The 27,421-nt window shown below is 35.5% G+C and overlaps 1 long non-coding RNA gene across 1 annotated transcript; it reads left to right on the forward strand.

Annotated features, from left to right (window-relative positions):
* Positions 1-8,839: 8,839 nt before the first annotated feature.
* Positions 8,840-10,333, forward strand: LOC113111356 (uncharacterized). The gene is made up of 4 exons (XR_003293307.1): positions 8,840-8,930; positions 9,055-9,094; positions 9,498-9,596; positions 10,018-10,333. It is a non-coding gene; the product is annotated as an uncharacterized LOC113111356 (long non-coding RNA).
* The last annotated feature ends 17,088 nt before the right edge of the window (positions 10,334-27,421 follow it).

A 27,421-nucleotide genomic window follows, 5' to 3' on the forward strand; every position in this document is an offset into this window, starting at 1 on the left:
GTTAGTTTTCAAATGGTTTGTTTCTTTATATGTACACATGACAAAGAGGCAAACTGGAACAATAGCTATATATATACATATATATATATGAAGAGTTCAGATGCAAAAGCCTCTAAGTGCCATCTGAACATTCCAGGTACAATGCAAGTAAAAAACAACAACCTTGTCCTGCATTTCAAACTAAATAAATACTTTTGCAATGTATTTACAAAATGAGGGCAAAACTATTTTAAAATACTGTTTAAGAAAAAAACCAAAGATGTAAACTGCATGTATTTAATTGATTTTTAGTGTAAAACAACCACATGACACTTTCTCTGTGAAGTATCCAATTTTACAAACTTGTTGGCATGACAGTGTCATCTAAAATCCTTAAACATCCATAAATTTGGCGAGAATAAAATTACAGCTCAAATATTGCTAAAGTTTTAGAAGATCAATTAATTCAAAGCTTCACATTTTCGCCCCAAATATTGGCTCAATTCACTTCCATTTAAAATGTCTCACTGTAATCTTGATTTTTGAGTAGAAATTGTTGTGATCATCATTATACCACAAATGTTGTAGACTGAGTTTAACTTGAACTGAATCCAATATTTTCCTTTAAAATTACCATGAATAGGCCCAACATGAAATATGCAGTTAAAAATTGCTCACCAAAAAAAAAAAAAAAACATGGAACAATACAAGGGTGCAATAGTGACAGAAACTGTCCCTTTAAATTAAGAGAATTTTGTACATGCATAAAAAACAGCATAAGTGGGACAAATGTATTTTCGATAAATTATTGTAATATTGTAAATTTTTTAAAGATTGCAGTGTTCAGGCCCCATTATTTCCTTATGATAAACTTAACAGGACTATTTTCATAGCTTTATAGCAAGCACGTGTCATTTTGTACTTGATTTGAGGAGGAAGGCATGTTATGCAACCTGTTCATGTTGACATCTGTATAACTTGGGTAGCTTCTACAAAGTGAGAGATCAATTTGTGCCCAAATACTGATTTGACAAAAGATATGGAAACCGTTTCCAATGCATTCAGATCCCCTGCTATTCATAACCCTGTCAGAACAAGCCCATGACCCATTTTTGGTTCAAAGCCCACTAGTTGAAAGCCACTGGTCTGCAGTCCATCAATGAGCGGAAGAGATAGCGAGCGAGGCTAAGCGCTGCTAATCTCCCAGTACGGTACAATTTCTCTTCCTCCTCCTCTCCTTTTTTTGGGCTCCATTCTCCTCACCCGAATGATCCTCCCATTATTATTTGCTTTCACGGGGGCTTAAATCATCCCTCCTCTCCTCTGTCACATATAACTCTTTTTTAACCTCTTCCAGGCAGCCATTGCCAGTGACTCACTTGATGAATAAAGACGAGAGAAAACTCAATCCCTTTCCCTGCGGCTGCAGGAGCATTTATGGTGAGGGAGGGAAGGGAAGGGGTGTTTGAAGCCCAAACACTACCAGCTACTAATTGGTACATGAAAAGCAGCAGTGTCTGAGAGGAGAAAGCAAAGAAATAAAGTGCTTTTGTAAACAATGATTTTGAAAACACATCATGTTGCTGTGACAAGGGCTAAGCGTGCACCTGCTTTAATGTCACGGATTCTACATCGCCGCCTCTCTGTTTCTCTCCCGCTCTGTGCTGGGTCCATGAAGGTGACCTTGCATTCTGCCTGAACTCATCCATTGATCTCATCACTGAAAGGACCTGCGGGCTCCCCTCCCACATGATTCAGGGGAGGGAGGGGCCACAGATAGGTGCATATGCTTGTGGGGGTGTATTTCAGCAGTCCATGTGTGTGTGTTTGTGTAGGTAGTAGGTGAGAAGAGGGACTAAGGCAAAAGGAATGTTTAAAACATGCATCCATCGTCCTTTCAGCCACCCAGAGCCATCAAATAATTGAGTCGAGCCCCCACCTAAACAAGACACACACACACATACAAACGCTCTCTCCAGCCTCCCACATGAAGACAAACTCACTTATTGCTGTGGTATCTGAATTTCTGAGGGAAGTAGTTTGCATTCTATTAAGCAGGGTCACTCCCCCCAGCAAATATAAGGGAGAGTGGGGTAAGATGCGCCACCAGGGTTGCAAGGTTTTCACAACAAAACCCGCCCAATTGCAACTCAAGATTAGCCCAGTAGTGTTTCGAGGGGGGTCCCCCAGTAAAGATTGTGTTCCGAGGGGGGTTTTTTGGGGGGAGGGGGGGGTAGATTTTTGGCAGCATTTCCAGTTGGTAAAATCGGCTTTCCGTGGGCTAAATAGCATGATTTTGGGGTTGCTTCAACATTACATGAAAAACAACCCACGGCAACAGTGTTATAGTAGCCCAGTTCCACAGGAAAACCACAGACCAGACTTGGCAACCCTGTGCGCCATTTGTTTTAAACTACTACATCAGTTATGTTATTGGATGTTTACTTAACATTAATTTGCTTCACAATAAATGTTTAATATTGAATATACTTGAATAAAGTAAATTCATTTTTATTTAATTTATAAAAATATATATATTATTTTATTTTTGTTTAAAAAATGGCACATCTTACCCCAAAGCACAGCAATATTTTTGGTAGAAGTTTTTAATAATTGCTGACTAATACTGAGCAAAATAATTAGCAAGTTTTTATATACTTTGAACATTCACCAACATTTTTTAGTACTGAAAAAAAAAAAACGATTTATGTAAAATACACTACCTGCCAAGTAGAGCATTTTTGAAATTGAAAAATGTAAATGTTTGGTGTAAGTTATGTTAAAGGTCCCCTTCTTCGTGATTCCATGTTTTAAACTTTAGTTAGTGTGTAATGGGTTTGTTAGAGTATAAAAAATATCTGTAAAATTCTAAAGCTCAAAGTTCAATGCCAAGCGAGATATTTGATTTAACAGAATTCGCCTACAAAAAACTACCGGTTTGGACTACATCCCTCTAGTTCCTGCAGTAATGACGTCACTAAAACAGTTTTTTGACTAAACACCGCCCACATGAATTCACAAACAGGGGGCGTGGCCTTGTTGCGGTCCGACGGAGAAGAAAGAAGAGCTGTGTTTGTCGCCATGTCGTTGAAACACTGTTATTTTCATCTCTGAGTCCAATCATCTTTGCTTGGGCTTCCCAGGGATGCTGTACTTAGAGATCAATGATTACAATTTATGTTTAACTCTGTTCCGGAAAATTATAATCCACATGTAAAGCTATGTGCAGCAAATTTTGCTGAGGACAATTTACTCAATCTCAATCAGTTTAATTCCGGATTCGCACAAAGATTATTCTTGAAAGATGGAGCAGTTCCCTCTTTGTCTGGAGAAGGCGTTGTTTATGGACCACAACCGGTAAGTGTATGTTATTATTTAAATTGGTGCGTTTAACAGTTTCTGTAACTTATTAGACAAAGGGCAACGCTGTTTAGCTTTGTTAACTAGATGTTAGGGCTGTGCAAAAAAACGAATGCGATTTTCATGCGCATCTCGTCAGTAAAAACGCTCCTGTGATTATAATAGGCTAACGATTGCGTCATAGCCACTTGACTCTCTGTCGCATTACCGTACAGACAGGAGGAGAAGCTCGCAGGCAATTAACTTAATATGGTGTACTGGCGTTACATTTTAAAATACTATACAAAATAATTAATCAGAATACTTACTCCTGCTCACTCACGCCAAAGAACTCCCCGCTCAAGCTCGCCGTCTCTGCATGGTTAACGATCGCAGATCGCACGCACAGCTACTAGAAGATTTACATCTGTCAGACAGGTTGCTGACGTCATCAAGCTTAGTTTGAGTCTGCCCGTCAGAAACGGAAATGCTAAAAATAGCTAAAAACGGGCTTCACTTGTCTCAATTGAGTTCCAATGAGGTCGCTGTGTCCATTTCTTTTACTGTCTATGGTTTTTATGACAGTGAAAACAGCGGTATACAGATAGGTGAATTGTGTGAAATATACTGTGTTTTTCACACGCGAAACATGAACACATGTTATATTGCACACTGTTAACACAATCAAAGCTCCAAAAAAGCCTGTAAAACGGGACCTTTAAGAGGTAAGCCAACCTCTAATGTAAAAATGTAACTTTTTACATTTTAATTAAAAGTATGCACATAAGTGTGTGGTTTAACAGTTACTAATGTAAATTGCCAATTAATAGTTTTTGTAATATTAATTGGGCTATCTAATTCACATTATTTGCATTTTCATAAACCAAAAGATTAATATTCAGTATACTTGAGCATAATGCATATACTCTACTCTATACTGTACTGTACTGTACTATACTATACTATACTACATGTAGTATTTGTACTATACTATATTTCACTTGAGTATATTGGAAACTCAGCATCATGTATAAACTATTTTTTTTTACTTGAATAAATTAGCTTTTACATAAAATTTTCTTTACCTGTCAAGTAGAAAATGTGCTTTGACATGCAAATTGATATTTTTTGCATAACAATTCTGATTGCTTTTCAATTTTGGGTCCCAGAATGTTTTGGAAATCTTAATAAATATAAACTTAATAAGAATATTCCTAGAATGTTAGGAATTAGTTCCCAAAGAAATATCCAAACAAGATACAATATATGTTAGAGAAGCGTTCTGAGTTTGCTGGGTATGAAAAGTCTTTCTAAAATATAATGCACAGTTTGTTAGATTAAGGGGGTGGCATATTTTACCCTATTCTCCCCACTTCTGAATGATTAAATCAGAGATACACATGCCAGCCCTCAAACTCAAAATCAAATTGTCTGAATAATAGACAGCTGGGTCCTAATCAGCGTAAAGACAAAAGAGAGGAGAAACCATTGAAACTTCAAAGCATTGTTTCTACTGCAGTAGAGTGACGTTTGAGCTTGAGCAGGATGGAGGGAGGAGGAGGGAAAATGAAACAGATGAAAACTAAAAGTATAAGAAATATTAACGGGAAAGAGCAAGTAAGAGTGAACAGAGAGAAATAGATGTACGGCAGGAACACTGGAGGGCTGGAGTGGGCGTGCAATCAATAACTGAATGTTCTGCTGACAGAAAAAAAGAAAGAAAGAAAGAAAGAAAGAAAGAAAGAAAGAACAGTGAATTAAAGCACATATACTCTAGCAGTAGCTGACTTTAATGAGGCACGGGAGATGGAGAAGGAAATACATTCTGAGGCCATTTTCTTTACACCACTCTGTGTTTTATGAGAACACTTCGGTATATGAAAACACTCATCATTTGTATCAGTGTCAGTGTACATCCATTATGAATATGAGCCAAAATGTGTAGACATCTGATTCTGGCCGCATAAATTCAAAATGGTGTAATGCCTCCTTACTCATCATGCCCCTGAAAATAAAATGCTGCCCAATACCTTGCCAAACACAAACAGTGTAAAATTTCCCTGACAAAAAACGGTCAAGTCTGGGATGACAAATACAAACCGAATTTGTGTGGAGACAGCTGTCTCAAAAGCATGGAAACTTATGAACGTCCACTGGATCCTGCAACTCACTCTTCCTTTTGTGGTAGAGGTATGCAGTGAACAGAGGCCAGCCTTTGAAAAGATACTCACTCCCCCAGAGAGTAACAGGACGGGAAGAGAAGAGAAGTTGAGGGGGATAGAGTGGGCCAGATCCAAAAGCATGCTGCACTTCACCCTTTCATAGCCAAGTATGGCAACTAGCCATCCTCCTCCTTCTCCGAGGAGACATCTGTTTTCAAAGCCACTGATTGTCGTATAGAGTAAGCATGTTGCCTGACCATTTAAGGGAAGGTTTCATCCAGCATATAGCCCCAAGAGGAGCTGCTTATTATTTTACTTTAAAGCATCTTTAAAGTGAACTGCATGAACAAGAATATTTCAGTATTAATTAGACATTGGTCATATCCCAATTGGGTAAAAGTGATAAACTGATTTATATTGCTGGACTAGCTCTGTAAATTTAATAATGTTTACCCAGGTGGTACTGTATGTATATAACATTCTATATATAGTCAGATTATACTTCAGTTTTTAATTAATTATTAAATTCCATTATTAAATTATTATTATTATTTTTATTGTAGCGGTCTTAAAATTATAATGAAATATATATATAACTTGTGATTTTTGTATATAATTATAAAAGTTCCAGTCCTTGATTCTGATTGGTCAACAGCTGTGTTTATTCACGATAAAGCACAGCTATGATCGCTTCACCTAGCCGTTCTGTGTATCACTGAGAAATGCCCTTAGCAACTTAGCAACAAAATAGCTTCAAGATTGTTCTAATATGTATTTCAGCTAAATGCACTTTTTATTATTTATGTAATGAATTATGAGTGAGCCCTGCTGGCATTTTTTTGCATCATTCACCTTTAAAGGGTTCATTAATTACTCACTCTCACATCGTTCCAAACCCGTAAGACCTCCATTCATCTTAGCAATACAAATGAAGATATTTTTTGATGCATTCTGAGAGCTGTCTGACTCTCCCATAGACAGCGATGTCCAGTAACATAGCAAGGAGATCAGTAAAATAATCCATGCCAAGTCAAGTCTGCTTTATTGTAATTTCTTCCACATGTACAGCACATACATACAGAGAATTGAAATTGCGTTACTCTCAGACCCTTGGTGCATACAGATAACACTAACAGTATAGCATAAAAATACAGATAGATACAGATTACATTTAAAATACAACATGAATGAAAACAGTGTATCCGTGTGGTGCAGCTGACACAGAACAGCATAAGCTGCTTGCTCTCAATGGATACTGAATGAGATAGTAGGTTGAATATAAATTTTTACATAAATGTAATAGCCAAGCCCCTTCAAACAGTATTGCATATAAAAATTCTTTGGACTCAGTAGAAAATATGAGCATTACATATTATTTTTTAGGCTTTCAATAAATCTTGAACATCGATTTCATGTGTCCAGAAACACAATAAATCATATTGTATTTTGAAATAAACCATAAATCTGCCCAGGTGATCCATCTATGCATGCAATCAACATTTCTTTGAAAGCACAGAGTGGTCCAATCATCATCAGATCCACATGATGACAGGAAGGTTTACAGCAAGCTGTTTGTCTGCCAGCTCCCACCATCTCTCCCTCCTTTAATGTGAGCTTCTCAGAGAATGACATGATCCTCTTTAAACTGGCGTACCTTCAGAAAGGAAAGGTTTATCATTTCATCGACTCCAGCCAGAGATGTTATCCAGTCTGTGGCTGGAACAAAAAGATCAATGTGATACTATTGGGAAACGTCTCTCTCTCTTACTCCATCTCTCTCTTTCGTTTCTTAATCATTTAAAAAGGAGAACAAAATGTAATTCTGGTAATTGGACATTATTGACAAGTTTCCTAATCAAAAGAGCATTAAGCATTGGACACACTGCAGTATATAAGAATTTGTTAGCAGAGCTGTATAACACATCAGTCAGGTAGCCAATTTAGACACAGTGCTAATTTATTTGATAGTGTTGATTAATGCAAATGGATTCCGAATGATTGACACAATTACATTTATGCATTTAACAGGCACTTTTATACATTCAAGGTATAATCCAATTTAGGAAACAAACCATGATTTTGACATGCTTAGTGCCACATTTTACTTTCTGTGTGACACACAGTCATTTATAAGAAACCTATATAAGCTACAAAATTAGAAGTATGCTTTGTGAACCAATTAAGCAATATCAAACAAGTGCACGTGCTGCAGGCAATCATACTTATAGGTATATTCAGACCAACATTACTCTGAGTGTGATACTGATTTTACACAACGGTTTAATAAATACAAAGTTAATATTGAGTAACTCAGTTTAATTGTCTGTTTTTGCTCCAGAAAGCAAAGCACACTGTAAAAAGTGCTACACCCACACAGTAGGTTTTATATATTTTAAATAGTTGTAATCTAGTTTATTTTATTTGTTTTATACTAAAAAGTATAAATATACTTCCTCTTTACTTAAAATATATCACTTTTTACATAACAATATATTTTAAGTAAAACAATAGCAATTTATTTGGGTAGCTTTTTGTATGAGTTTGTTGTGTACAAGAAATGTTATAAAAATGAGTTGACATACACAATTTATTTGAGCAGCTGTCGATGTGGCATGTGTGTTCATCAAACTTAAATATTTGAAATAAAAAACATAAAAATTAAGTTGGATTTATCCCTTTTTCACTGGCGGGGACTTTCCAAGGCAGATGCTTCCTCGGCACTTCAACTGTCTGAAAGCTGCAGCGGATCTAAATTTCAGACTGATTAACACGGTAAGATGTGCAATTTTTGGCAGATTATTGGTGATGTAAAGTCACGCAAAATCGTTCACTCAACTAGGAAGCTAAAGTAAGGTTTGCAAATTGTACTGTATAGCTAGCTATCCTGCACACATGGCAAGCTAAGTTGGCTACACAGTGCTAAGCAGTGAAGTCTTGTATGCAACGATCAGAAGACAACAGCAGTTAAGACCGTGTTGTTAATATGAAATTTAACAAGTGCTTTAGTAATGCCTATTATGTTTTAAGACTACTTTGGCTTTAATTTTACCAATAATATCATTTTTAATCGTTAGTTAGCGTTAACTGACAATATAATTCACGACTGAAAACATTTTGTAACATGATTTTGATGTACAATTTTCATGGTAGATGAATTTAAAATGGGTTTCAAAAGATGCATTTTGAGATTTTATGTTTTCAAGTGATATATAATGTTTTCTAAAGTGTGATGGAGAAAAAGGCAACAAAGAAGACTTTTTATATATATATATATATATATATATATATATATATATATATATATATATATATATATATATATATATATATTTCAAAGTGCTGTGTACTGTAAATAAAGGTGACTTGACTTATTTAATTTCATCTTAATAACACAGTCTCCGGTGGGGCATGCAGCTGTCGTGGGGTCCTTATGTTATCAGCAGCAGAGTTGTAAGTGCATTTGATAGCACTGGCTCAAAACCATAAAACTATTTTTAACCTGTTACTTAAATATTTTACATTTACCACTGGTTTTTAAACTTATTCTAACATGCATATTTTTTCTGGTCTTTAGGTAACCAAGCGTTTTTGTTACCTGGGGTCTTCAGATACAGGTAAGAAAAACTTCAGAATAGATACAGTTAAAGCTATAATTATTCCCAGGTAAGTAAAACATAGGTAAAATTGCAAACAATAGTGTTGGCTCCATACAATTACATTTCTGAATTAGGTTTTATGTACCAACCACCAATAGAAGGCAGATATGATCACCTTTCTGCCTCCTACTACTGCACTAATAGAAGCTTGATTCACATTGATAAATACAGCCTACATGGTCAGTTAAATCTCAATTTTGTGAGATGCTGGTGATAGTGTGAGATCTTGTACAGTACAGTGGTAGTGGTGTATGTACAGTACAACCTTTTACATCAATTGCATGGTTGAAATACAGAGGTTCTCTAATTTGTGATACTGTCATCAGGCAGTGAATTTTGATCAGATTTTACTTGTTGACAGGATCCGTCTGGCTATGTGGAGAAAAGGAGAGAAGTGGTACTGAGATGCCTGATTGAGTACATATGGGAGGGAAAGGAAGACCTCATCAGTGTCCACCATGTATGTACTGGGCTTAAAGCTACTTATCTAATTTCTGTCTGTCTGTTCTGTCTGTTGTGATGATATGGGGTAATTACTTTGTTCTTGAAATATATTTAATACAGTAATGTGATGACCAATAAGGTACAGGCAAGGAAAATTGCATTGTTTTATTGTAATGTATCCTTTGAACCAGAAAAGACAACACTCATGCTACAGTAGATCATGATAGTATAGTACCAACACTCTATGACATTGTCATGGTAGACTTCACTCTGGTCACATGCTCTAGTCAAAGTATCCATCTAGTATCCATCACCTTAAGCAACTAAAAAGTACAACTTTGACTTTGTGTCGTATCTGTCTTCTACCAGTCTGCTATATTCATCTCAATACCTGTTTGTCTGACCAAACTCTTGATTCTTTTTTGTCTCCCCAATAGAGTCATGATGAAACACAGGTGTACGCTGAGCTTGGCAGTTCCCCACTGAAAATATACATGCGCCATCAGCCAAACACGATTGGGAAAATCACAGTAGAAGGACAGCCCATGGTCAGAGGTGTGCCAAACCTGTAGAAAACCTCCTGTTTGGACTTGTCTATGCCCACAACCTCTAATATCACTCAAATCTGGTGTATACTTCTGAGATATATCACAGGCTCTTTGTGGGATTGGACCCTATGCATACTTTTGTATGTTTTGTAGGCACTGTTAAAAGTGACACTAGTTGACATTGAATAAATGTTATTGTCTTTAATCTGTCTTCCCATCTTTTTCTTCTTCAATTGAATTTGTAATTGTTATTGACAAAGTCTGTTTATGTAAAGTGATTTACTGTACTGCTTAGAATATAGACATTTAGATGTATTTTCTGAGGTAATAGCCAGGACTTAATTAAAATGTTTATTCTCATTTGATTAGGTTAAATTTACTATGAGCATAAAGTTCATAAAACCTAACTAAAATGAGTACAGCTTACTTGTAGCAGCACATAAATACGTTACATATACCAAGAAAATTAGGTTTATCTAACTGACTAATATAGCACTTATTAGTTAACTCAACTTGATTTTGTTGTGTTTGAATTAAGTAATTTTACTGAGTTTATTATACTTGAAAAAGGCTGCAAGTTGACTCAACTTAAAACATCCAATGCAGCCACTTGCCTCACTTTTTATAAGTTTGATCTAGGTATTACTTTTTACAGTGCAGAACTGGTGTGCTTCCGAGCAAAAGCAGCAGCAGATTTAAGTTTCTAAAGGAATTAGTGGTTTTGATGGAATCTGTTGAGTGAATGATTCAATGTCTCTTTCAATTGAAGCAATCAATTCCTTGAATCATTCCTTGAATCGATTCCTTCAATGAAACTGCATTCCCGCCATGTTTAGCCATACCAATGATACATGCTATTTGCATTCCACTGCTCTTGTAAAAAAAAAAAAAATATTGTAAACGATTGTTATGCTTATGTCTCAAGTTTTTTGTAACGTCCCATGCATGACAGGGAGTTCTAAAATAGTGCTGCCCTTAAAAGTAGGTCTCTACTAGCCTTGCATTTTTTTCATTCCACTGCCTTTCGCCTCATTCTATGTGAAAGATTACAGTTCACACAAAAAAGTTTTTTTTTTTTTTTTTTTTGCGCATTCAACATTGCTGCTTTTTCTTTTGTTTTTCTATGGAATGTATAAGAATGTTGTGTTTGGGCATTGTGCTTGCATCTTGTGTCTTTTGCTAGTAGCTCATATTAAAAGTAGTAACATGTTTTAAATATAAAAACAAATTTCGATTAGCCTTATAGATTGTGTGCCAGTCAGCCAATCAAATTCGGGGATCAGAACTAACTGTTGTATAGTAAAAATAATACAGATGTTGTGCTTGACACCTACCGAATAGCTAAAGGGGTGGCTTGAAGCTTGATGCATCTGTGTGTAGACCTTCATAAACCACAAGACGAGAAGATTGCTCTGTGCAGCAATAACTTCTCAAGAATTTGGTCTGTGTTGGCCAGAGGCTGACAGACTGTTTGACAGTTATTGAACACCAGAAGATGCTGCTTAAAGCTGTGTGTGTATGAACATCCACGGCATGTACACACTGTCTGATGTCAAAATGGTTTCCCAGCAAGAGCATGACTGAGCAGGTGAGAGATTGTGATCAAAACCGATTTCTTTAGCGCCAGTTTTTATCTCTATGAACCCCGTCAGGTTTTTTCATAAACTTTCACCTGCTGCTCAACAGAGACAACAAGAAGAGACAAATATATTCATGCTTGCTAATTGCATAATTATATAGAATCCTTCATCTAGTGAAAAACACAACACAGTTAAATTCTTAATTTGTTCCTTTCATGCAGAATCTCATCCACCTGAGATGCGCTGTCTCATAAAAAGACTTAAAGCATTTTCTTTTATCAAGGGTAGTCAAACATAAAACATGCACATCTCAATTTTATCTCTGCAGAATATTATAGTATTCATTATGAATCATTTGTGAGCTTTGAAGAGTTTCATCTCTTAGTAGTCAGCATCACCAGGAGCTTCTTTTTACTGTGAGATGCATTTAATTGAATTCATCAATCCTTCAGCATGGCCAATGAGGAGGTGGTCACTGAATAAAACACTGCAGATGGAGGGCTGCTAGCTGCTAAAGCGGTTAGCTGTTGTGGTGACAGAACTGATCCCACAGATATGACTTCTGGAGGGCTGCCTAGGAGAGAGTGTAGAGGACAGGCAGCCAGAGACGATCAGTCAATATATGTTTCAGTCGCACCATCAGCACACTGTGGTAAAAAAATGAAAAATGGTTGTGGGTTTTTAATAATGGGTATGCCTGCTCTAGGTTTCTTCCACAAATTGCATGAGTTTAACATGAGTGTCTAATAATGACGGTAGAAGCGTAATTGTAAGTGTTAAATGATGCATTTCTGGCAATTATGTGTTTCATGATTCATGATTAAACATGTACTTTCAAATTTTAGCAATGTACTACATCCATGCAGGTTACAAAACACAAATTGTGTGGTCACTGCATTAAAGCCGTAAACATATAATATGTAATAGTCGAAAGAATGAAACCTAAATTTAAATTTTTACAATTCATATTCAGATTTATTTGCATAGCACTTTTAACATTAAATATGGTTCCCAAAGCACATTTATTATTAAATAGATTCCATACTGTATAAATGATTTTTAATAAATAGGTTAAGTTAACTTAATATATATATTAAGTAATTAAATAGATAAAAATAGTTGCTACTGATAGAGTGTATACCTTGAATACATTGTAAATCACTTTGGACAAAAACACCTGCCACATGTCATTTTATGTAATTCATTAGTTTTTATTTCAGTGCCGTTTTAATCATGCAGATGTTTTTATTTTAGCAGGTCTAAACAAATTCTTAAGAACACACAACAAGACACTGTACCGCCCTCTTCACCATACTCATTAATGTGACGGTGCCATTGGTTTATTAGCAAGGCAGTGGCTGGCCTGTAATCCAATAATTACAGTCAGTGGACCTGACAAGGCCATCCCTCAGCCTCTTAACAGATCTGACCCATCCATTCAACTCCCCCTGTTTCCCAGTCTGTATTCCCCTGAGCCTAAAACCACATAAAAGTCTTGAGGATTCTCCACCCAATGTCCTTGGGGCTTCTGAGGCGAAGAGAAATCGCTTAATGATCCACCAAGTCAAGTTAAAGGAATGGGTGACTTTGAGTTCCATTGACTTTGGAATTGGATTCTCGCCTGGAAAATAACCATGCATTCAATGCTAATGGAAATCTTCATGCAAAATACACTAGTGATCATGAACATCAGGAAAACAGTCCCCTGAATGCACTCAGTCTTTCTTCTTACCTCTACAGTTTCAGCTGTATTCTTTTGAGAGGCATATACACCTGTCAGCTCAAGATAGATAAAATTGCAAACCTGATAGTTCCTGGTTTCCTGACCCACCATTCCCCTGGCATTTAAGCTTGCAGTCTTCCAGCAACTGTACTAAGGTTGCTTACATCATCTCACTGACAGTACTGCAGTAAACTGGGTACTTTCTGGACCTTTCGTCCAGAGTTGTTTTGTGACCAGTCTTTCAATCTTATCAGTCTTTCCCAATTATGATTAGCTAACTACAAGTAGTGGCATCAGCTCAGCTGTTTCTAAAAAAGTGTCATCTCAAATATATATATATATATATATATATATATATATATATATATATATATATATATATATATATATATATATATATATATATATATATAAAAGATTTTATATATTTATATATTGCTAGTCATATCATATATTTATTATTATGATTTATTATATTTCATTATATGTATTTGTTTTTGACAATGTAAGTGATATTTAACACACACACACAAATATTTAAAAAATCTGTTATTTACTCACCCTCATGTCAATAAACCGGAATGGCTTGTAACACAAAAGGAGAAATGTAGCTAAATCAAAAAATAATTTCTGAATTATCCCTTTCATGCATTTACTGATGTAAACCAGCTGATTTTGAGTTGCAAAACATCAGACCATTCCTGTCATGCAAATCAATCATCAGCAGCATTTTCCCCTTACCCCACCCCACTCTACTCCTAACCTCAACTACTGGGCAACAGGGGTCAGTAGTGAGCAGGCGTGAGAGCGCAGTGTTCATCAACATTCTAACAGGGTGTTTTGTAAATAAGCAATCGGCTGAGAGCGGAACACTGGCTGCCGGGGCTGTCTGGCCACGTCCCCCTGGAGTTAAACTGACATGGTGTCTGGAAAGCTGTCACACATGAGGCCCTTCCTACAGGCCTGACTCCTAACTGCTGAGTGAGACAAAGAGATACAAAGTGACAAACTAGCCTGTTAGGTTCCAGTCAGCTCTCTCTCTCTCTTCGTACTGCAGCAGTTACGTCTAATGAATACATTAACATGGCATAAACGGCACTGCGCCACATGTGCAAGTACTTCTTTTTCATAAGCTTTATTTGGATTAGTGCTCGAAAAATGACTTGGGAGTAATAGTTATTAACATTGACGTCATTTTATATGCAGATTTGGTTAGGATTGGGAACTATATTGAGGTATTGTCTGGATGTGGCTGGTATGGAAGATCATAGGCGTTTTTAAATGTGTGTGTGTTTATGTGTTTTATTATACAATTATAATATGTATGTCATTAAAGGATTGCATTAATCTAAGAACTACACTGCTACTAGCTTTAAGTAAAGGGATAGTTCACCCAAAAATTACAATTCTGTCAAATTACTCACCCTTGCACTCATTGCAAACCTGTAATACCTTTGTTTATCTATAGAGCACAAATTAAGATATTTCTGATAAAGTCCAAGAGCTTTCTGACCCTGAATAGGCAGCAATGCAACAATCATAATCAAGGCTCAGAAAGTTAGCAAGGCCAAAGGACATCGTTAAAAATAGTCCATCTGACATCAGTGGTTAAACCTTTCATTTTTATGGAGCTACGAAAATACCTTTAGTGTGTAAAGAACAAATTATAATGTCCTTTCAGAATGATATATCAACAAATATTCAAGTATTTTGGCAGCATAGTGAGACTGCCTCGTTTATGTCATTTGCATTGCAAGATTTCTTTGGTGTGAATTGCTCAAAACCATATTCTGAGTGTTGGAATTTTCTGTGCAGCAGCATCATGGGTTTTTGTTTGTTTGTTTGCCACAAATTCAGCTCTTAACGTGATTTTTTAAGATAAGTTAATGCAAATAATTAAAATAATGCAAGCAGACAGCTTCAACAAAAGCATACAATCAATTAGCAACGTCATAGTTCACAGTAAAGTAGGTCTGACTTTTAAAGCTTTATAAATTAATGTTAAAAATCTATTTCCCTACAGAAACAATTAATTGAGTTTTTACAAACCCGACTGTTGCACTTCATATAAACCAGTAGGTAATTTGCTCTGTAATTTTTAGACAGACATATTCCATTTAGATGTAATTAAATTGACAAAGCATCACTATAAAAACTGCTTTGTGAGGTAAAAATACAATTCCTTAAGTGGAAACAGTTTAAAATAGTTTGATTTTAATCAGTCAATGTATTTAATAAGTCTAAATCATTACATTACACAAACAAAATTCATTTTTATAGGTCAGATCAGGAAAAAATAGTTCTTTAAAACTCTCTCTCATGAGTGCTTCAATCTAATAATAATCTAAATATGTTCTCTAGTCCAGTTGCGCACATAATGTACCTTATAATGCCTACAAATGGATTTCCTCTCTCTCTCTCTTTCTCTCTCCCTCTCACACTCTCAAACCCTTCATCATGCACACACATCTATCAATGGGAAATCATTGACAGCACTCCAGCCAATCCGGTGGCTAGGGAAATCCTAGTAGTGAATTAAAGCCTAATGGAGTTGACTCTTTAAAACACAAAGCATCGTCATTTAGTGAAAAATTAGCAATTTCATCATTGTGTCTGAGTTGTGTGCCTTTCAGACTCATCCTATGGTGCTGATAATCTATTTGTGTGTGGCACTGTGCCCATATCGTGTGAAATGTGTTAGTGAACTCTGATGAACTCTGGGTATGTTGATTAAAACCACTCAATACTCACCTTCATCTTTCCCTCTCCTCCCATTTCACAGCTCTTATTTATTACAGACACATCACAAATGCCTTCTCTACTCATACCTTTCCCCCAGCACATTGGTTCCTGCTTGATCTCATTATAGCGGCAGCGCTCATTCATTGATCTGCTCTCTGGGCTGGTTACGCAAAGGTCAGAGTGGAGACTGTATGGACAGGCCCTTCACTGACCTGTGTACTCAATCTAAAAAGAGCTAAGATACACTGGCAAAGAGTCTCCACAAATAATGTAGATAATATATCACATATTGTCAAACAGTAACTGAAATAAGTGATGTTGCTGTTAACTTCTTAATGTATTATCTTGTGTTTGCTGAAATGGCTCAGTTTGATCCGTTTTGCACTTTAAATGTTTTACAACAGTTTGACCTTTCTAAAATGGCAAGTAGTTAAATAGTTGATATTGTGCCTTTGAATGGAAAAATGTAGGGGGAAAAGCTGTGAGGGGTAAATTGTAACAGGGTCATTCAGTCATGAAAACAATTTAAATGTTCAAAAATACTGTCTAAAGGATAGTATTATTTATCAAAGAATTTGCCTTTCAGAAGTTTGGGATCAGTAATATTCTTTTATGGTCATCAAGGCTGCATTTATTTGATCAAAAATACAGAAAAAAAAAAACAGTAAAATTCTTACAGTTAAAAATAATTGTTTTCTATTTTAATATAATTTAAAATGTAATTTATTTCTGTGATTTAAAGCTGCATTTTCAGCAGCCGTTACTCTTCAGTGTCACATCCTTCAAAAATCATTCAAATATGCTGATTTATGATCAATGTTTGAAACTACTTTTTTTCAGGATTCATTGATGAATAAAAAGTAAAAAATATCAGAATTTATTCAAAATAGAATCTTTTCAAACAACATAAGTCTCCACTATCACTTTTTATAAATTTAACACTTCTTGATGAATACAAATATTAATTTCTTTTAAGAAAAAATTTAATGACCCCAAATTTTCAAACAGCAGGCTAGTGTACAGTATAATTAATCAAAATATTTATATTTGAAAAAAAAAATGCTGTTCTTTAAAAAAAATTTTTTACGAAAGATCTCTTACAAAAGTATCACAAGTTCCAAAAAATATTAAGCAGCACGTCTGTTTCCAACACTGATAATAAATCAGCATATTAGAATGATGTCTGTATGGTCATGTGACAATGAAGCAGATTTTTTAAAAGTTAACAAAATTCAGCTTTCCGTCACAGGAATACATTAAGTTTTAAATTAAATTAAAATAGAAAGCTGTTGTTTTAAATTGCAACAATATATCACAATATTGTTCTTTTTTTTAATTCTATTTTTTAATGGCAGTGTCAAAGAATCAGTGTTTTAGAATGATTGATCAGATTGAACTGAAGGATCATGTGACTGAAAATTAATAAAAATATAAACTTAAAAAGAAAACAATTAATATTTCTTATATTTCACTACAATGTCATTTTTCTATGCTGTATTATTTTTTTACTTTTATCAAATAAATAAAAAGACCTTTTACAGTTTCAGAAATCATTCTAAATTGCTAATATTTTGATGAGTAACATTCACAAGAACGTTATTGATTTGAAATAATGATCTTTCATTTGCAGCTATATAAAAGTCTTCACTGTCTAAAAAATATACACACACACTTTAGGTAGAATCTGCATTCAAAACAAATCAGAAAATCACCTTTCATATTTTGTAAATTAGATATGGAATACAGATTATATCTGGACTATATAAACTGAAGGACATGTTTATTATGTGCACTTGCTCTGCCTTGAGGTAACTGAACTACACTTGGCCGATTGAATCCACAATCTAAAGTGCGCATCTGAGCAAACCCATTACATATTTATATTTTTCAGCGTTTGTCATGCAAACCCTGCATTGCCTTTATTGGAAGAATCAAATCAGAATCAGAATCAGAATGAGCTTTATTGCCAGGTATGTTTACACATACGAGGAATTTGTTTTCGTGACAGAAGCTCCGCAGTACAACAGAATGACAGCGACAGAACATAAAACACATAATAAAAGAATAAAAAATACAAATAAGTAGATAAATTAGAGTCGATCTCAGACAACTACATGTGTTGAAGTGATGCTGCGATTAAACTTCCCAGATGAAGTCAACCACACAAAGGTTAACAGATGCATTCTATGAAGCACATCAAAGTACAATGAATAACCATTCAACAACCAAACTACACATCAGCCTCGCTTTTTACAACACCGAGGGATGTCATTCTGCCATGCCGTCTTTCCCTTTTAATGGGGAGCTGTTTAATATATGGCAGCCATCCCGACTTTGATAGAAGACCGAGTCCATTATTCTCATTGTCTTATTTTGCGTTTGATCATTTTGCAGTGTTTTGTGAGAATTCCAGTTTGACAGCACATGGTCATTAGGGCAGAAGGGTCTACTGGACAGAACATGGAAGTTCAGACTTTGGTTCCCATGGAGACTACATTCTCTGAAAGAGATGTGGAACCAAGAAAGAATTCCATGGTGCCATAAAATGAGCCAGCATCCTCAGCTATACTCTTAAAAAGGCAGGGAAAGAAATGTCCATTCACTAGCAACCATCAATTACACTTTTATAGGTGGTCCACCTTCTGCTAAAGCAGCCTGACAACATTGGCAGCGGGGACCCTGTTTTGTACAGGTATGTATGTGTGTTTGCTTACGTGTGTGTTTATTCCTTTGTGTCGAATGGGAAAAAGGTCATTCTTGTAAGGGGTAAATGGCAAATATCCTTTCTAAATCACAGCTTTGCTCAGAGGGTCAGAGAGAAAAAGAAGTAGGCTGTAGTCATGTAGATTTTCTTATCCAAACTTGATTTGTAGCTGCTCTCTGTCAATGTAATAACGTCCACAGTGTTTTTTATTCTAGTCACTAGCCTGGCTCTGTTGTGCATTTACATAGAAATTGCATTGGCTGATTTTTATTTATTTATTTTTTCTATTTAATGGCACACTGTTTAGTGCTGCTGCAGGAGTCTAAAGGCATCTGAGATGATGGTGGTTGGAGTGCACTCTCAGAAAAGTCTATAAAAATAAGGCTCAATGTACTGTGTTAATGTAAAGGAATTTTCCCTATTGATTTTCAGTTTTTTCGAATTACACATTGCATTGTGGTGTGTTTTAGGGTTAAAGGAAATGTTCACAAACTTAATGGATAATGCCCAGGCAGAAAATTACAGATTTTCACAGTGTGGGGGTCTCTGCCTATGACCGTGTACATTAAAAATACATTTCAAATGAAACATTCTTTCTATTACTATGAGAGTATATTGCTATTTATATTTAAACAGAGCAATTGTGGTTAATTATCCCGTTTAATCATTAGAAACTCATTATGCAAAGTACCAGGGCTGGTGTTATGGGTGCAATTTCTGGGCGCACTTTCTATTCTTACAAAAACATTGCAGAAAAAGCAGTGCATATGTGAAAAGACTTCAGTGAAATCATGCCACTAGAGCTGTTATCGATAGTCCAACAGATGATTTGATTCCAATTCAATTTTGATTCTTTTGGGTATGATACAATATTTAATTTGTCTTAAATTAAATATATTCTCTCTCTTTTTTATAGGCCAGTGTTTGGGACTGAAATACCAGCAACTTTTAAAAGAACTATTCGTTTCAGAAATCGATCTATATTGTTGCCACTGCATGTTTTGATTCACTTAAAAGAAGTGGCTCATGAGAGTTGTTTGCTTGTGAATCACACACTCGTCACACTGTTTGCTTTAGAGTCATTTTTTCATGACTTGGTGTTGTGTTGTGTATTATTAATTCAATTAAAACACAGCTCTTAGGAGTCATTCTTTTGGAAATATGACTTTGCTGGTCATGTTCTGTTTTATGTGCAGCATGGGAGGATAACGCAATAGAAAGATGTTTACCATAATTTTAATCTTTAATCTCTCCATAATCTTTTTTATTTCATCACATTCAGTGTAGGCTGCAAACCAACATTTATAACTCTATTTGTGACCCTGGACCACAAAACCCATCATAAGTAGCACGGGTATATTAAGAGCCAACAATACACAGTATGGGGCAAAATGATCGATTTTACTTTTATGCTAAAATCATTAGGATATAAATTTTGTTCCATTAAGATATTTAGTAAATGTCCTACCGTAAATATATCAAAACCTAATTTTTGATAAGTAATGTGCATTGCTAAGGACTTCATTTTGTCAACTTTAAACGATTTTCTCAGTATTTAGATTTTTCGGCACCCACAGATTCCAGATTTTCAACATGTTGACTTAATTTTTTTCTCCATACACTTTTGTTAGAATAACTACATTTTTTTCTGAAAGACACAGTGTCACTATTTCGGAAGTGATAAGATCAAGACCGAGAGTATGTGAAGCGTTTTATTAGATCATAATGTTAGGTTGTCATCCCCACTGACGTTCCACCTGTTACAAAATGTGAAAAGCCACATGCTGATTGGAGCGACTCCCAGTTTGCCTGGTGTGCTCACTAGCACAAAATAATCACAGGGCGGGACCGACATGTCCTCGCCAGCTCTGCTGTCCTTCTGGAGGCACAGACACACATATGCACATACGTACGTACTCTCTCAGGATAGGGATGCGATGCCGAGGGAGTTGCTGAAAGGTCATAGCGGATAATTGTGTAAGTTCCTACTGTGCACCTCAATGCCACTGAGGACTGATGAAGAACAGAGCATGCATGCTTACAGGGCCCAGAGTGTGACCATGCAGTTCTCATTAGCTTTGTGAGTAGGAAGAGAAACAGAGAGGAAAAAAAGATCCGGACAGAACCAGAAGAGAATTAAATAAAGAGATTATTCATTTACAAAACAGCATTGAGGTCAAAGTAAAAGAATAGTTCATCCAAAAATGAAAATTCTGTGATCATTTACTCACCCTTATGTTGTTCGAAATAATCATCTGCCAGAGCTTTCAAGCTTCAAGAATGCAAATACACAGTCAAAGTAGGCTACACGACTCATGGAAAATGTTCCAAATTTTCCAAAGTCACCTGAGTTTTCATTTCAGTTCATGTACTATTTTCATTTAATGCATTTATTCACTGATACTATTCTAATTCAAGTTATTATTCACTGATAATCTGCCAGTGACGTTTTGTGATTCACTGAATATTTATTGGATTGTTAACAAATAAGACCTGTGTTGTTAGTGTTAAATAAAGCTATAATATTTTAGTTTAGGCATCAGCATGTGTATAATAGCATATTGGCTGTTTATTAGTACTTATAAAACACATATTCTTACCTTTTTAGGTACATAGCCTTACCATATTTTAGATCCCTTAATTCTACTCCATACCAATGTAAAAAAAAAAAAAAACATTTACATTTAAGAATAAAGTAAATAAACATAATAATTTACTTAGCAAATAAAACAGCTGAAGTCTTAAAAGCACTAATACTGACATAAAAATAAAGCTAAACTTTTTACAAAAATGCATAACAAAATTCCAAAAGCTACAAAAAAAGGTTAAAATAGATAAATAAATAAATATTTAAACATTTTAATAAACAATAGTAACAATACAAAAATTACAGAAATCGAACATTGCTACTTCGATCATCAGTAAATAAACTTTTTATACAGTCTATGTAAATAACAGATTATATTTTGGTTATTTTATTGTTATTAAGGTATTGAATGCCTTCAGAAAATGTGGAATAAAGCATTTTATATATATATATAGAGAGAGAGAGAGAGAGAGAGAGAGAGAGAGAGAGAGAGAGAGAGAGAGAGAGAGCACCTAGCCCTTATACAATTCATTATATTAATTAAACTCTTTAAAATATTCTGTGGATATTCCTATTAAAGGAAATGTATTAAAAAAAATTGTTCTGCAAATGACATTGGAATGACATTCGGGTGAATTGTCCCTTTAAATCAACTGAATTGTCCCCCTCTGTGTGCTCTTGCACATGTGAGCCTGTATCTCACATCCTCTCTCCCTGCTTCTTGTTGTTCTCACTCTCCTTTACCCCCCCCCCCCCCCATCTATCTCCCTCCCTTTCCTTGCACTGCTGCAGTCAGTGTTCACACGTACAGTAACTCAGCCTTAGTCACAACCAGCCTCCTCTCACCCCACCCATTCTTACTGACATGTTCTATTTATGAGATTTGCATGCAAGCTTGCGTCTGGGTGTGTGAAATGTGATGTAATTTTAATCATACTAATTACAAACTACGCCAACATCACCCATCTTAATTCATTCTCCCAATTTAAACAATAACATGGTGGCAGCTTGAAGGGGGAGATCTAGCACCTAAAACCAAGCAGAGAGAATAAATGGCTTCATTTCAGGAACATTGTGGGGAAATTTCTCTTCACAGACTGCACATTTGTGCTAGTGCCCAGTGAATAACTCCAAAGAAAAACAAAAGCCAGGGGGAAATCCTAGAGAAAATGCCCAGAATGCTAGAGTGAGCACTTTTCATTGTTATGGTCCTATCGGTTAGCCCTGAGGGTGGAATCGGATGTCAGACCGATGGCTGTGTGAACTCTGCAGGCGTAAACTTTAAACTTTTGTTGACACCTCAGGAAGTGGTATTTTAAACAAGCTTCATGTTGTTAAACCCAGTGGTCAAGATTTGGCTGGTTAGCATGAGCCAATTAGCCCTTGGTGGATGCTGTTAATACCTGTATATCTTAAGTAGACAAGACATCTTTTTCCTGTGGTTAATGATACTCTTTTTTTTTTTTTTTCGTCCTACCTGTAATGACTTGAAAACATATCCTCTAGGACGAGCGTGTTTTTAATTTCTGAATTAAAGTGAATTAGAATGTCAAAAACAGCAGGCTGATCCAACTGACCCTATATTACAATAAAGCAAAAGGCTTGTTGAAAGTAAAATGAATTAAGTAATTAAGTCAATACCAAGGTATATAAATGAAAATGTACTACACTGATGTATAGTGTTCTGCTAGTGCCGTTTTTGAGCGCTCTCAAAAGTGTGAAGTGTGAAACGAGTTATGCTCTTATCGAGGAACTGCCATTAAGATGAATGGGAATGCTACCAAATAGCTTTCTCCTGGTATTACAGACCTCCTTGTGGTAAATCATACTGCAATATATGTGGGATTTGCATATCGGTTTTGGCTATGAAGGAAACAGTTGGGAGAGTTGTGTATGCAGCCATATATATACCAACTGCTGCTGGTGGATAGGATGACACATTGAGTTGTGGTCCTCCAGCCTGAAGTAATAGCACCACATGGGCCGTTAATCTGGGGATGTCATCAACAAGAGCAGGCTGGACTGTCCATAAGACTTTGCCCCTCACCAGCAGAAGCGTCTCGTTCCAAGAACTCATGGAAGGATTTATATCTGCAATAGTGTTGGAGATTACGGAGAGGCTTTTCTAATTCCCCATCCTTCATCTCAAGCCTATAGGCTTCCAGCAATGAATGAGCAGAAACCATGCAGCCCATATCATGTAGGCGCTGCAAGCAATGGCTCAAGCAATAGATTTCTCTGTTCTTTTTGTATTTAGCATATTATTTTCCTTATGTAAGGCTGAGCAAAAAATTGCAAGTCATCATCTCAGTCGACGTCTTGTTTACGGCATGTTTACGAAGACTGTTTTATGTACAGTCATTTGCTTGCATACAAGGCACAGCACAAATGCTGAACTGACATTTCTGAGTATAAACTGTACTTTAACTAGAAAAGTAAAGTTAGAGGCTTTGAAGGCTGACTTCACAAAGCCTTGTTTGAAAGTTTTTTGAAAAAGTTGAAAATCAGTTTTTAATCCTTAGATGGAATGATAGAAAGAACAAAAGAAGATTTCAACTTCATTTTGGGTATCGTCAAATGTAATTAAAGTTCCAACTTATTAATCGAAAGGTAGTTCCTTCGTTCTGAATCTGTTCTCCGATGACTTCGTTTCCATTGTGGATAGAAGGCATCTGTCTGTGTAGGCAGAGCACAGCCGGGCAGCTCTCTTGGTTTTGGAACAGAGCTAATAACAACCACAAGAGATCTTTCAAAAGTATAGTATATATCAAACAGTATACACAAGACGATAGTGATCTCTGGATATATGTTCACGTGTACAATATTTGTACATGCTAGTCTTTGTGTGTATATGTTTGTGGGTATATGAATGTATTTTGGGTACGAGACATATTACTTTGCACTCCTGCCTAGAGTTTGTTTAGTTTTTGAGCGTCTGGTGTTTTATTCATAGTACGAGGGTACAAAGCCAGCAAACACAGAAACTCTCATCAAGCAGAACCTCACTGTTCCTCACCACAGCAAACAAGTGTGCTCGAGAGAGAGAGAGAGTGAATAACTTATCATGCGAAAATGAAAACAATATCTCATTATGGTCATGAGAGGACCATGTATATGTGCTACTGAATCCAAATCATATCTATCTCCTGAGATATTTACTGTTGCGTGAAGGGCAGGAGGCATCTTGTGATGTCTGTGCTTTCTCAAAAGACACACTGCGGTGCTCTTTAGATGGTGGTGGAATAGATTCAATTTAGATATAAATGGAAGGTTGATTGCCCCATCTGTTAGTGCTGCTACTCTGTCCTTATCACCTCACTCTGCTTTAATTTGGAGAGGAACACAGCTTTGTTATTTTGACATTGTGCTGCTGTAAAGCTGACAGCAGTGTTTGAATCATGGAGGCTTACCGCTGAAGCAGTTTGTCAAAAATACTGCAAGAATCTGAGCAAAATTCAGAAATGTTTTATGAACTAAAACCTCAAATCGTTTTTTAGAGTTAACGTGTCCTGTCCTAATGTGTCATGTTTTGGTGATATAATGCTTCATAGGCTTTACAGTCACTGTGGAGTTGCAAATTCATGTTATTTGAGGTTGTACGGCAACACTTATGAGCACCCTTACGAATCATAAAATGATAAATGGGACACAACAGTCTTCACAGATATGGGCATGTGAATGTCTGTAAGCCAAATACAGCATCACAACTCCATTTTACATCTGTAATCGGATTTATTACCATGTATATTCAATGATGAAGAATTGTAGGATGGGAAGAATTTTACACATTGGGACCTGAAAGGTTGGGAAAAGTTATCAAATTGTAAGGGAGAGGATGATGTCATTTAAAAAATAAAGATGCTTCAATTTTTATTATATAATTTTTTATATTATAATAATTATATTTATTATTGAAATATTTTTTTATAATGTGCAACAGCAAAAAAAAAAAAAAAAATCTAAATCGTTTTTGTAAAATATTGAAATTATTTATTATATAACATCTAACACATTTTTTATCAATATTGATTTTCTATTTGGAATAAGGTGAAACAACAAACAGTGTTCAGTAAATTGTTGTAAACATGGTCAATTTTTATTTTGATAAAATATTTTGGGAATATTCATTATATAATATTTTATAGGATACTATTTATTATTTAATTATTTTTTTTTTTTAGAAGAAGATGCAAAGGTGACCAATTATGATTTTGGTAAAATGTTGGGAATTTTTCATAGTTAGAGTTAATGTTAGAGTATTATTGAATAATATTGCTTGTTTTATTTGAAATAAGGTACAACAAAGAAGAATGTTCAGTAATGTGTTTTAAATATGGTCAGTTTTGATTTTGGGAAAATATAGGAATTTTTATTATATGACATTTAAAATGATCAAATGTAGTATTGCTATTTTTATTTGGAATAAGGTTCTATGACTATGGTTAATGATGAGTAGCTTGTTTTAAAAAGTAATCAGTTCTGATTTAGGTAAAATACTGGCAATATTTATTATATTACATTTAATGTTATAATAATTTTTAGATTTGTTTTTATTTATTTATGTATGGGTATCAGGTGCAACAATGAACAATGTTCAACAATGTGCTTTAAATTGAAAAAAAAAAAAAAATCATCAGATTTTTACAATGTACAGGCTGAATTTATCAGAACATACTTGTACTGTGGTTTTGACCTTTGCTTCCAAAACCAAATGTCACAAATTATTGTGAGAATCCAGCGCCTTGCATTCATCCTGAGAGAGATGCATGGAAGAATAAAAATGAAGTTAAGGGGCACAGAGAATGAATTAGGGATTAGAAAAAAGAATGGAGAGAGGAAGGGTGAAAGAGCCAAGGAGAGCCGTGTGTTAAGCAATCAAGCAGAAAATGGAGGAACCGATTTATGCACTCCTTTTCCTTTTCACATACCATTGCTCTTAATGAAGGAAGACCTTGTTTCATCAGGTCAAAAGCTACATTTTACTTCATGATCAGTGCGCCTTTTGTGCTCCAAATGCATTTTCTTCAGTCCCATAATAGGGTACATTATTTTTCATTTAAGCCAAATGAACGGAACTGCTTTGATTCCTTCACAGGCTGTTTCCATTCCATTCACTCTGTGTGGGATCCACCATTTTGTCCCAGCTCACCATATATTTGTTTGGCAAAGTTCCAGCAGTATGTAGCTGTTAAAAATTGATCAAAGTGTATTTATTATTAATATGTAGGGAGTTAATTATGGATAAACATTCCTACTGAAGGCCTAATGATATTCAGTTGTGGTGATAATTAAGAAGGTTGTCGATTCTCTTTGACTGTGTGTCTTTGGTGTCGTTGGGCACCTGCCGTGAGGAGTCTTTCCGCCTGCCAGTGAGAACCTCCATCCATCAGCTGCATTGGCATTTTCACAAATGTCATCAGTTACGTTCTGCTTCTTTTCTTGCCTGTCTTTCCAGTTTTTTTCCCACCTCTCTCCCCCTCTCCCTTGTTTATCATTTTTTAAAACCAGCACACAAACACATGCATCTTCAACAGAATGATATTTTCCTGCAGTAATCAATAAAGAATCATGTTTTTTGTTTTGTTTTTGCTCCTTTAGAATAAATCATGCATGTCAGCGTTTGTAGGCAGCCCTATTAAACAGATGCTGCAGGATCTGTTTAACACTCTCAATCTCTTAAAATGACAAAATAAAGTGCAATCAAATACAGCAAATACTAGTTTAGCTTTCGTTTAGTCCGATTTTAAAGAAATACTTTTATTTACCAATTGGATGCATTAAATTGGTTGAAAGTGGCTGTAAAAATTGCTGTTCTTCGCACACACACAAAAACGCAAGTGAACTTTGGAATTTTATGTTCAGTTAGCACAAGAATGTTGAGAAGCACAACTGTTTTCAAAATGATGATAATAATATAATAACAACAAGCATTTCTTTAGCACCAAATCAGCATATTC

The sequence above is a fragment of the Carassius auratus genome, chromosome 11, assembly GCF_003368295.1.
Source record: "Carassius auratus strain Wakin chromosome 11, ASM336829v1, whole genome shotgun sequence".
Classification (NCBI taxonomy): domain Eukaryota; kingdom Metazoa; phylum Chordata; class Actinopteri; order Cypriniformes; family Cyprinidae; genus Carassius; species Carassius auratus.